Source organism: Paroedura picta, chromosome 6 (genome assembly GCF_049243985.1).
Source record: "Paroedura picta isolate Pp20150507F chromosome 6, Ppicta_v3.0, whole genome shotgun sequence".
NCBI classification, from domain to species: domain Eukaryota; kingdom Metazoa; phylum Chordata; class Lepidosauria; order Squamata; family Gekkonidae; genus Paroedura; species Paroedura picta.
Window position 1 is genome coordinate 121411013 of NC_135374.1, and position 11091 is coordinate 121422103.

General features: G+C 49.5%; 1 long non-coding RNA gene across 1 annotated transcript; it reads left to right on the forward strand.

Annotated features, from left to right (window-relative positions):
- Positions 1 to 18: 18 nt before the first annotated feature.
- On the forward strand, positions 19 to 6883 carry LOC143840461 (uncharacterized). Its single transcript, XR_013232197.1, has 2 exons — positions 19 to 627; positions 5879 to 6883. It is a non-coding gene; the product is annotated as an uncharacterized LOC143840461 (long non-coding RNA).
- The last annotated feature ends 4208 nt before the right edge of the window (positions 6884 to 11091 follow it).

The following is an 11091-nucleotide window of genomic DNA, read 5'->3' on the forward strand; positions in this document are numbered from 1 at the left end:
CGCACCTGTGACGCAAGCGCGCAGGGCCCGGCCCTGCCCGCGCCGCGCATGCGCCCCTTCGCCCACCCATCCCTCCAGCCGCCCCTTTCGGCCACCGTCCTCGCGCCGGGAACCCCTCCCCGGGCGCTCCCCCCCCCCCCAAGCCACTCGTAGGGCCCCGGAAGAGTCCCCAGTCCGGTCCCCACTTAAGCTCCGCCGGAAGGCCGCGCCAAGGAGTGCGCGGCTCCGTGCGGGGTCCGTCAGTTGGGCCCCAAAGGCAGCGGAAGCCAGTTAGGAAGACAGGCGCGACCTTCCGGGAGGCCGCAGCTGCCTGGGCCCTTCCCGCCGGAGCCCCGCCATGTAGGGGGGGGGGGAGTGATGGGGCCCGCTAGGTGCTCCCGTGTTCCTGCCCCCTCCCCCCCCGGGCAGCTCTCGCACAAGGCAAAGCACAGTGAGCCATTCGGACCGATGGACGACGGGAAAACACATGGCCATGTGCAAGGAGCAAAGTGAATGCTCAGTATGAACTTAGACTAGCAAGCCATGCTAAAAACAACAAAAACGGGTTCTTTAGTTGAATTCAAAGTAAGACGAAGAATACTGGCATGGTAGGACCACTGCGTGGACCAGAAAGTGACATTGTAACAGGTGATGAAGAGAGGGCTGAACTGCTCCATTCCTCCTCAGTCTTCTCCCCTCCCAGGGGGCATTGTGCTGGGAAGTGCCCTTTGGACCCACAACTCGGGCATAGCACTGACTCCTCTCTGGTGCATCTCCTGGTGACCCCCAGTGGGGCTCTGGCTTGTATGGTGTGCTGGAATGGCCTTCCATGGGCTTAGTCACGCCAGTTTGGTGCTGCGTGGTGTGCTTTATTCATGTCACCTCTAGACTGGACTTCTGTAACTGGCTCTATGCATGTCTGCCTTTGGCTTTGACCCAGAAACTGCAACTGTTCAGAATGTAGGGGCCAGAATCCTCACAGCAACAACATGGATGGCCCATTCTTTACCAGATTCAATGGTTGCCAGTTGAATTCCAGGTCAGGCTAAAGGTTCTGGTAATTAACTTCAGGGCCATATGCAGTCAGGGCCCAGAGTACTTGAGGGACCACCTCCCTGCCTTTGCCCCCCACCACCACCAACTGGCTAATGATCCCTGGCCCTACAGAAGCCCACCTGGCCTCAACCAGGGCCAGAGCATTCTCTGTCCTGGCCCCCACATTGGTAGAATGGAGGAGATCAGAGCCCTGATGGAGCTTAAACAGTTCTGCAAGGCCTGCAAAAGGGAGCTCTTCCACCAGGCATTTGGTTGAGACCAGGCACAACCAACAACATCTACTGGGCCTCTGCCCCCCTAACACTCCCCACCCCCAGAAATCCATTGAGGCATTCTGCTGCTGGACCTGTTGTATTACTGCTGTTTAATAATGTTGTTCTGTTAGCATGTTATCAGTATTATTTATTTATTTATTATATTTATATACCGCCCTCCCTGGAGGCTCAGGGCGGTTTACATAAGAACAAAGAACAATCCATGTTGTTGTTAGGTGCGAAGTCGTGTCCGACCCATCACGACCCCATGGACAATGATCCTCCAGGCCTTCCTGTCCTCTACCATTCTTCGAAGTCCATTTAACTTTGCGCCGACTGCTTCAGTGATTCCATCCAGCCACCTCATTCTGTTGTCCCCTTCTTCTTTCGCCCTCAATTGCTCCCAGCATTAGGCTTTTCTCCAGGGAGTCCTTCCTTCTCATGAGGTGGCCAAAGTATTTGAGTTTCATCTTCAGGATCTGGCCTTCTAAGGAGCAGTCAGGCCTGTTATCCCAGTTATCTTTTGGCTCCCTACTTTAGCATTCCAATCACCCATGATGATAAGCACATCATTTTTTGGCGTTGCTTCTAGAAGATGTTGTAGGACTTCATAGAACTGATCAACTTGATCCTCTTCAGCAGCAGTGGTTGGGGCATAGACCTGGATCATTGTGATGTTGAATGGTTTGCCTTGGATTCGAACTGAGATCATTCTGTCATTTTGGGGATTGTATTCCAAGACTGCTTTTCCTACTCTCTTATTGATTATGAAGGCTACTCCATTTCTTCTGCGAGATTCTTGTCCACAGTAGTATACCTGATGGTCATCTGAATTAAATTCACCCATTCCTGTCCATTTTAGTTCACTGATTCCTAAAATGTCGATGTTCAGTCTTGTCATTTCTTGTTTAACCACGTCCAGCTTCCCTTGATTCATGGATCTGACATTCCGGGTTCCTATGGAATAAAAATCTTTACAGCATCGGACTGTCTTTTCGCCACCAGTTACTTCCACAACTGAGCGACCTTTCGGCTTTGGCCCAGTCGCTTCATTCATTCTGGCGCTGCTCGTACTAGCCGTCTGCTCATCCCCAGTAGCATATTGGACACCTTCCAACCTGAGGGGCTCATCTTCCGGCGTCATATCGTTTTTCCTTTTGGAACTGTCCATAGAGTTTTCATGGCAAAGATACTGGAGTGGTTTGCCATTTCCTTCTCCAGTGGATCACCTTTTGTCAGAGCTCTCAGCTATGACCTGTCCGTCTTGGGTGGCCCTGCACGGCATAGCTCATAGCTTCACTGAACTACACAAGCCCCCTTGCCACAGCAAGGCAGCGATCCTTGAAGGGGGAACAATACATAAAACAGTCTATAAACATGTGAATAACCTTACAATAATATTTATTTATTTATGTATTATATTTATATACCGCCCTCCCCGGAGCCTCAGGGCGGTTTACATTGAACTTATGAACCATACATGAAACAATCTGCATTAATAATCAAACAATAATATTAACAACAGTGGTTGTAATGATTAAATAATACAACAAAGTTGTAACAGCACACAATACAATATAACAGTGTAATGGCACAACAGGTCCAGAGCGCTCTGGTGGAGTTCTGGGGTGGGGGGAGCAGAGGCACTTCATTCGCTGTTGGTTATGTCTGGTCTCAACCAAATGCCTGATGGAAGAGCTCCTTTTTGCAGGCCCTGTGGAACTGTTCAAGTTCCGTCAGGGCCCTGATCTCCTCTGGGAGCTCATTCCACCAGGTGGGGGCCAGGACAGAGAATGCTCTGGCCCTGGTTGAGGCCAGGCGGACTTCTTTAGGGCCAGGGATCCTTAGCTGGTTGGTAGCGGTGGAGCGCAGGGCTCTTTTGGGGGCGTAGGCATGTTAATAACTAATAGTTGTAACCATATAACAATATAATAGTATAAACAATATAAATACAACAGTGCAACAATGCAAACAGGTCCAGAGCATATTGGTGGAATTCTGAGGAGGGGGGGCAGGAGCCCTTCAATCGCTTTTGATTACGTCTGGTCTCAACCAAATGCCTGGTGGAAGAGCTCCTTTTTGCAGGCCCTGCGGAACTGTTTAAGTTCCGTCAGGAGGCCACAATAGAGAATGCTCTGGCCCTGGTTGAGACCAGGCAGACTTCTATAGGGCCCGGGATCCTTAGCTGGTTGGTAGCGGTGGCGTGCAGGGCTCTTTTGGGGGTGTAGGCAAGGAGGCGGTCCCTCAGGTACACTGGGCCCTGACCGTGCATGGCCCTGAAGGTAATTACCAGAACCCTTAGTCTAATCCGGAATTCAACTGGCAACCATTGCAGTTGGTGGCCAGATGTGGGACCTCCACAATGTTGCTGTGAGGATCCTGGCCGCTGTATTTTGAACCAGCTGTAGTTTCCGGGTCAATGCTAAGGGCAGGCTTGCATAGAGCGAGTTACAAAAGTCCAGTCTAGAGGTGACCATCGCATGGATCACTGTGGCTAGGTGTTCCGGGGCCAGGTAGGGCACTAGTTGGTGGAGATGGTAGAATGCCAGCCGCGCTACCTTTGTGAGGGAAGTGTCCAGAATCATGCGTAGATTCCTGGCGGAGTGAGTCGTAGAGAGCTGTACACCATCCAGGGCAGGCAGACGTGCTTCCTCACATGGGCCCTTCCTACCCAGCCACAGGACCTCAGTCTTTGAAGTGTTGAGCTTCAGTGTTACAGTGTTACAGTATTAGTGCTACAGTTATCATATGTATGGTTCTTTGTATGGTTCTCAGTTCTATGTAAACCACCCTGAGCCTTCGGGGAGGACGGTATATAAATGTGAATTAATTAATTAATTGTAAGATGGATAAAGCAACTATGGAGGTTTCCGAGTTAGGGGAACGCTGGCCACCAGTAGCAGAAGATGAGATCAAATCATTGATAAGAGCATTCCCGTCTAAAAAATCACCTGGGGAGGATTTGATTCCCTCTGAATGTTATAAAGCTTTCAGTGAATGGTGGGCGCCAGTTCTTGCTAGACATTTCACACAAATCAATGATACTGGCAAACTTCCCCAAGGATGGACCTCCAGCATCATAGTCCCTATTTTCAAAAAAGGTGATAGGTCTGATCTGCAGAACTATCAACCAATTAGCTTGCTGCCTGTAGCTTCTGAGGAAGAAATTGGAGAACTGGGTAAAAGACAACAATATATTGAGCTCACGACAGTTGGGTTTTAAGAAGGGGCATTCCACAATTGAACATTGTCAAACACTCTATCACTTGGCTGCTACTGCTATGAAGGGTCCAACAAAGGCACTATTTGTGGCCTTTGTTGACCTTGCTGCAGCCTTTGATTCATTGGACAGGAACATACTTTGGCAGAAACTCTTGAATCTCCAGCTGGATCCACGTTTAGTGTATCTAATGAGACAACTCCACCAAAACACCATGGTCAAGATCAAGGTGACCATGGGGGCTGGGGGGCTGGGTTCAGAAGGATGTGTGGCTGGACTTTGAGTTTGCTAGCCTCCACCCCTCCTTGAGAAGGAGGGTTTGTTTTTTAAGGAAGACCGGTTGTTTGTTCCTCTGGCCGCACGGAAAGACGTTTTGAAATTGTGCCTGCGGGGCACTTCGGCTTTGTGAAAACTTTGCACCTGGTGCGCAGGCACTACTGCTGGCCTACTCTGAGGAAGGATGTGGAACTTTATGTCCAGGGGTGCCCTGTGTGCCTATCGGCTAAACCTGTGGGGGGCAAAAGAAAAGGGCTATTGCAGCCGTTATCCACCCCCTCCACGCCCTTGGAAGGACATTACAATGGACTTTATTACTGATCTCCCGCCCAGTCATGGGAAAACTGTAATCTGGGTGGTGCTGAATGCTTTTTCCAAACAAGCCCATTTCGTTCCGTGCATGGGTTTGCCATCTGCACTGAAGTTGGCATCATTGTTCATTGAAAACGTGTACCGCTTGCACGGGATCCCGGGGAGGGTTCTGACGGATTGGGGCCCACAGTTCATTGCCAAGTTCTGGCGGGAGCTTCTGAGGCTCCTAGGAGTGGAGCAGGCACTCACGTCCGGCTATCATCCAGAGACTAATAGCCAAACTGAGAGGGTGAACCAAACCTTGGAACAATACTTGCGCTGCTTCATTAACCACCAGCAAATGGATTGGGTCTCCCTCCTCCCCCTGGCTGAGTTTGCCTATAACAATGGGGTCCACGTGTCCACTGGTTTGTCCCCATTCAAAGTGATCTATGGGGCCAATCTGACTGCGGTTCCCACTTGGGAAATCTCTCCGGACGTCCCGGACATTCAGAAATGGGTGGGGGAATTTCAAAGGCTTGGCCAGACATTGTAAAGTGCCTCAAGGAGGCAAAACGAGTGTACAAGGCTCAGGCAGACAAAAACGAGTGGAGGCCCCTGCCTGGGCTGTGGGGGATCTAGCCTACCTGTCCACTAAGAACCTTCAGGGCCAGCAGCCGTCATGAAAATTGGGACCGAAATTTGTGGGGCCTTTTCCTGTGAAAAGACTGGTTAATGCGGTAACCGTAGAATTGTCTCTTCCTAAGGCTTATAGACATGAGCATCCCGTTTTTCATTCCAGCCTGCTGAAGCGTGCCCCAGGCCCGGCACCCACCAACTGCTGCCCCAATTCCTGTTTTTGTGGACAAAGAGACGCACTACGAAGTCAACAAGATCCTGGACTCCCGCTGACATAAAGGGAAGCTGCAGTACTTAGTGGACTGGAAGGAATTCCCCATGGGGGACAGGGAATGGGTGGAGGCGGGGGATCTCCGGGCCCCAAAACTGTTGTGGGAATTTCATCGGGAGTTCCCACACTGCCCTCGTCCCAAGGATGGTGGGTGAGGGGGAAGGATGTTTTTGGACCGGAGGAATGTCAGGATCAGCTTCTGCTCTCTGCCATGTTTGAACCTAGAAGAAGAAGAAGAAGAAGAGTTGGTTCTTATATGCCGCTTTTCCCTACCTGAAGGAGGTTCAAAGCGGCTTACAGTCGCCTTCCCATTCCTCTCCCCACAACAGACACCCTGTGGGGTGGGTGAGGCTGAGAGAGCCCTGATATCACTGCCCGGTCAGAACAGCTTTATCAGTGCCGTGGCGAGCCCAAGGTCACCCAGCTGGCTGCATGTGGGGGAGCACAGAATCGAACCTGGCATGCCAGATTAGAAGTCCGCACTCCTAACCACTACACCAAACTGGCTAAGAGACTCCATCTTGGTGTGCTTGTTACCTTTCCCATGTAACCAAAATGCTTATGGCTCTGTAGTATCTCTTTGATCCCCCCCTCCTTTGATCCCATTGCTTTCACACTGCATAGTCTCCCTGCTGTGATACATTGTTGCCAGTGTTCCTGTAAACATCTGCTAGCTTGAGGCGCCGGCCTGACTAAGGCGGTGCTAACTCTGGCACCTTGGCAGGAAGCCTGGGATGGCACCTGGGTGAGAGAGTGACCTCCTCCCCTTGGGAACGGGTCTGGTTTCGGCGGGAGAATTGTATTGATAACTGCTTGCATCCCTGATATTGAACAGTCTTGACTTCGAATGTTAAAGTGTTCCGATCTACTTCCAATTAAAGCTTTCTTTCTATAGAAGCCTGTTTGTGAGTTTTGTCTGCCATTGACAGTTATAGAATCATAGAATCAGAGTTGGAAGGGGCCATGCAGGCCATCTAGTCCAATCCCCTGCTCAACACAGGATCAGCCCTAACCATCCTAAAACATCCAAGAAAAGTGTGTATCCAACCTTTGCTTGAAGACTGCCAGTGAGGGGGTGCTCACTACCTCCTTAGGCAGCCTATTCCACTGCTGAACTACTCTGTGAAAATTGTTTTCCTGATATCTAGCCTATATCATTATACTTGTAGTTTAAACCCATTACTGCGTGTCCTCTCCTCTGCAGCCAACAGAAACAGCATCCTGCCCTCCTCCAAGTGACAACCTTTCAAATACTTAAAGAGGGCTATCATGTCTTTGAGCACACTTGGGTGCATTTCATCCGGCCCGGGGATTTGAACTCATCCAATCTTAGCTCACTCAGCTTTGGCCTTTCTGATGATTGATCTACAGTGCCTATTAACCTGTAGGTACTCTTCTTTAGAACTCTGTCCTTCCCTCCATTTCCTGAACATTTCCTTTTCTTTCTTAGTTCCTCTTGAAGTTCTCTGTTCATCTAAATAGGCTTCTTAGAGCTCCTGCAGTGTTTTGTCTTTCTGGGATAGTCATTGATTGAGCATGCAATAGCTCTTGTTTGAGTAGTGCCCACCGTTCACATGCTCCCTTCTCTTCAAGCATTCTCGTCCATGGTATGACACTCATCATGACTCTGAGTTTATTAAAGTTTGCCCTACGAAAATCCAACATCCGTATCTGGCTACAGGCTTCCTTGGCTCCCCATCTCAAAAGGAATTCTATGAGGACATGGTCACTTCCCCCTAGGGTCCCCACTTCCTTCACCTCATCCACCAACTCTTGTCTGTTGGTCAATATTAAGTCCAGTATGGCTGAACCTCTTGTGGGTTCATCTACCATTTGATAAATGAAATTGTCAGCCAGGCAGGTCAGAAAGTTGCACGACTGAGGACGCTTCGCAGAGTTTGTTTCCCAGCACACATCTGGGAAATTGAAGTCACCCATGATGACAAGGTCCTGCCGCTTGGATATTTTCTCAAGCTGCTCACAAAGTGCAGTATCCCCATCCTCTCGTTGGTCAGGCTGTAAGTAGCAGGCACCAACCACCACACTGTTGGTTTTCCCCTCGCTTATTTTCACCCAGATGCTTTCCACTGTAGATATGCTTAAACAAGTCAAGCTTGGAACAATGATTTCTGGCAGCAAACCTGAACCACCTACAGAAGGAAGGAAGGAAAGATGGAGGGAGGGAAGATAAGAAGAAATGGAGGGAGGGATGTTTTGGAAGATGAGCCAAAATCTACCTACAAAACAACTACCTAGAAAAAATGTTTCTTCGCGACTGGCCTGAAGTCCAGACGTAAGCTAGTGTTGAACATGGAACCAAAGAAAAAGGCAATAGGCCCACCCTCACCCTATGGGTCCAAATTTCAGCCGATCTCTGTTTGACTGTTCTGTCTACTAGGCATGCAAGGTCTTGCCTATACTCATTCCTATGGGACTGTCTCCTCCACTACGCCCCCAAAGAAACAAGATGAAGCTCAAGGTCCCTGGCCCCAGAGAAATTAAGTTTTTCGAGCCTGCCCACAAACTAGTCTTCCAAGTGGGATCAGGGCCATGTGGGACATTGAACAATTAGAGCTATTCCAACAGACCTATGGTTGAGGCCTAAAATTGTCTCTGACAAATATCTGGCCTCATTATTTGAAAGCACTGAACAACGTAGACCAGCCTTTCTTAAGTTTTTTAACATTGAGAAACCCCTGAAACATTCTTCAGGCTTTGAGAAACCCTAGAAGTCATAGAATCATAGAGTTGCAAGGGGCCATACAGGCCATCTAGTCCAACCCCCTGCTCAACGCAGGATCAGCCCTAACCATCCTAAAGCATCCAAGAAAAGTGTGTATCCAGCCTTTGCTTGAAGACTGCCAGTGAGGGGGAGTTCACCACCTCCTTAGGCAGCCTATTCCACTGCTGAACTACTCTGACTGTGAAATTTTTTTCCTGATATCTAGCCTATATTGTTGTACTTGAAGTTTAAACCCATTACTGCGTGTCCTCTCCTCTGCAGCCAACAGAAACAGCATTCTGCCCTCCTCCAAGTGACAACCTTTCAAATACTTAAAGAGGGCTATCATGTCCCCTCTCAACCTCCTTTTCTCGAGGCTGAACATTCCCAAGTTCCTCAACCTATCTTCATAGGGCTTGGTCCCTTGGCCCCAGATCATCTTCGTAGCTCTCTGTACCCTTTCTATTTTATCTACATCCTTCTTGAAGTGAGGCCTCCAGAACTGCACACAGTACTCCAGGTGTGGTCTGACCAGTGCCGTATACAATGGGACTATGATATCTTGTGTTTTTGATGTGATGCCCCTGTTGATACAGCTCAAAATGGCATTTGCCTTTTTTACCGCTGCATCACACTGCCTGCTCATGTTTAGTTTACAATCCACAAGTACCCCAAGTTCTCGTTCACACACAGTGTTACCTAGAAGCATATCTCCCATCCAGTAGGCATGGTTTTGATTTTTCTGACCCAGATGCAGAACTTTACACTTATCTTTATTAAATTGCATCTTGTTCTCATTTGCCCATTTTTCCATTGTGTTCAGATCTCGTTGAACTCTGTCTCTATCTTCTGGAGTAGCGGTCCCCAACCTTCTTGTAGTTGGGGACCGCCTCTGAGGGTGGGAGAGAGCCGGCGGCCCAGCCGCCGCAGGTAAACATGCATGCGCAGTAACCGCGCACATGCGTTTTCTCCACTAGGTGGCGCTAACGCGCATGTGCGGCAGCTCCGCGTGTGCGTGTTTGCATTGCTGGTGTGCCGGCGGCCGCATCTGCCTCTTTCCCCCCTCTCGCTGCGAGGGGGGAGGCTGTCGCAGCCGCTAGTGGCCCGGTACCATGGCCTTCGCGGCCCGAGACCAGGCCGCTGACCGGGGGTTGAGGACCCCTGTTCTGGAGTATTTGCCAGTCCTCCCAATTTGGTGTTGTCTGCAAACTTGATGAGGAGTCCTTCCACCCCCTCATCTAGATCATTAATATATATGTTAAAAAGTACCGGACCGAGCCCTGAGGTACCCCGCTACTCACCTCACTCCAGTCTGATGAAACACCATTGACAACAACTCTTTGAGTGCGGTTCTCTAACCAATTTCCTATCCACCTATCTGAAACTAATCTCCTTCACTAGAATTTCCTGACAGGTAAGCCCTTTCCTCACATACAGTGCCACTCCTCCACCTTTTCGATCTATTCTGTTTTTTCTGAACAGTTCGTATCCATCCACCATGACATTCCAGTCATGAGAATCATTCCACCAAGTTTCTGTGATGCCTACTAGATCATACCTTTCCATCAACATGAGAAGTTCCAGCTCTTCCTTCTTATTGCCCATGCTTCGGGCGTCAGTATAAAGACATCTGAATCGTTTTACTTTTGGTTCCCTATGAGCTGTCCTTGCTGGTAGGGCTGCCCCCGATCGTTCTCCTTCCTTACACTCCGTTATGCTGATCGTCTCCTTCCCCTTGTGGCTTCAGTTTAAAGCTCTCCTGATGAATCTCCCCAGGTTCCTGCCAAACATATTCTTCCCCAGTTTCGATAAGTGCAGTCCATCAGGTGCTAGTAGGCCTTCCTCAAGAAAGCCTATCCCATGGCCCCAGAAACCAAATCTCTCCTGCCGGCACCAACTACACAGCCACTGTTTCACCTCCATTATCTTCCTCTCCCGACGCATTCCTCTTCCCTTGACAGGCAAGATTGAAGAGAATACCACTTGTGCCCCCATTTGCTTGAGCTTCCTCCCCAGACCTTGATAGTCTTTTTAAATAGGAGCGATGTTATTCATGGATATGGCATTCGTTCCCACATGGACCATCACAAATGGGTAGCGATCCGTAGATTTGAGGAAATGTCTTTAATTTTCGCCCCTGGCAAGCAACACACCTCTCGAGTTAGGGGGTCGGGCCCAGCCACATGGCGATCCATTCCTCTTAGCTGGGAGTCTCCAATTATCAGTACTCTCCTTTTTTTTTCTTCTCAACTGCATTTCCTTCTATCCCCGTGGCCTTTTCACTTTGTCTTAGACTTTGTTTTGGGACCTCTTCCCTCGTTGACCCTTGCACCTCCTCTGCAAGGGCCTGAAATCAATTCTGGAGCTCCAAAGGCCCCGAGAA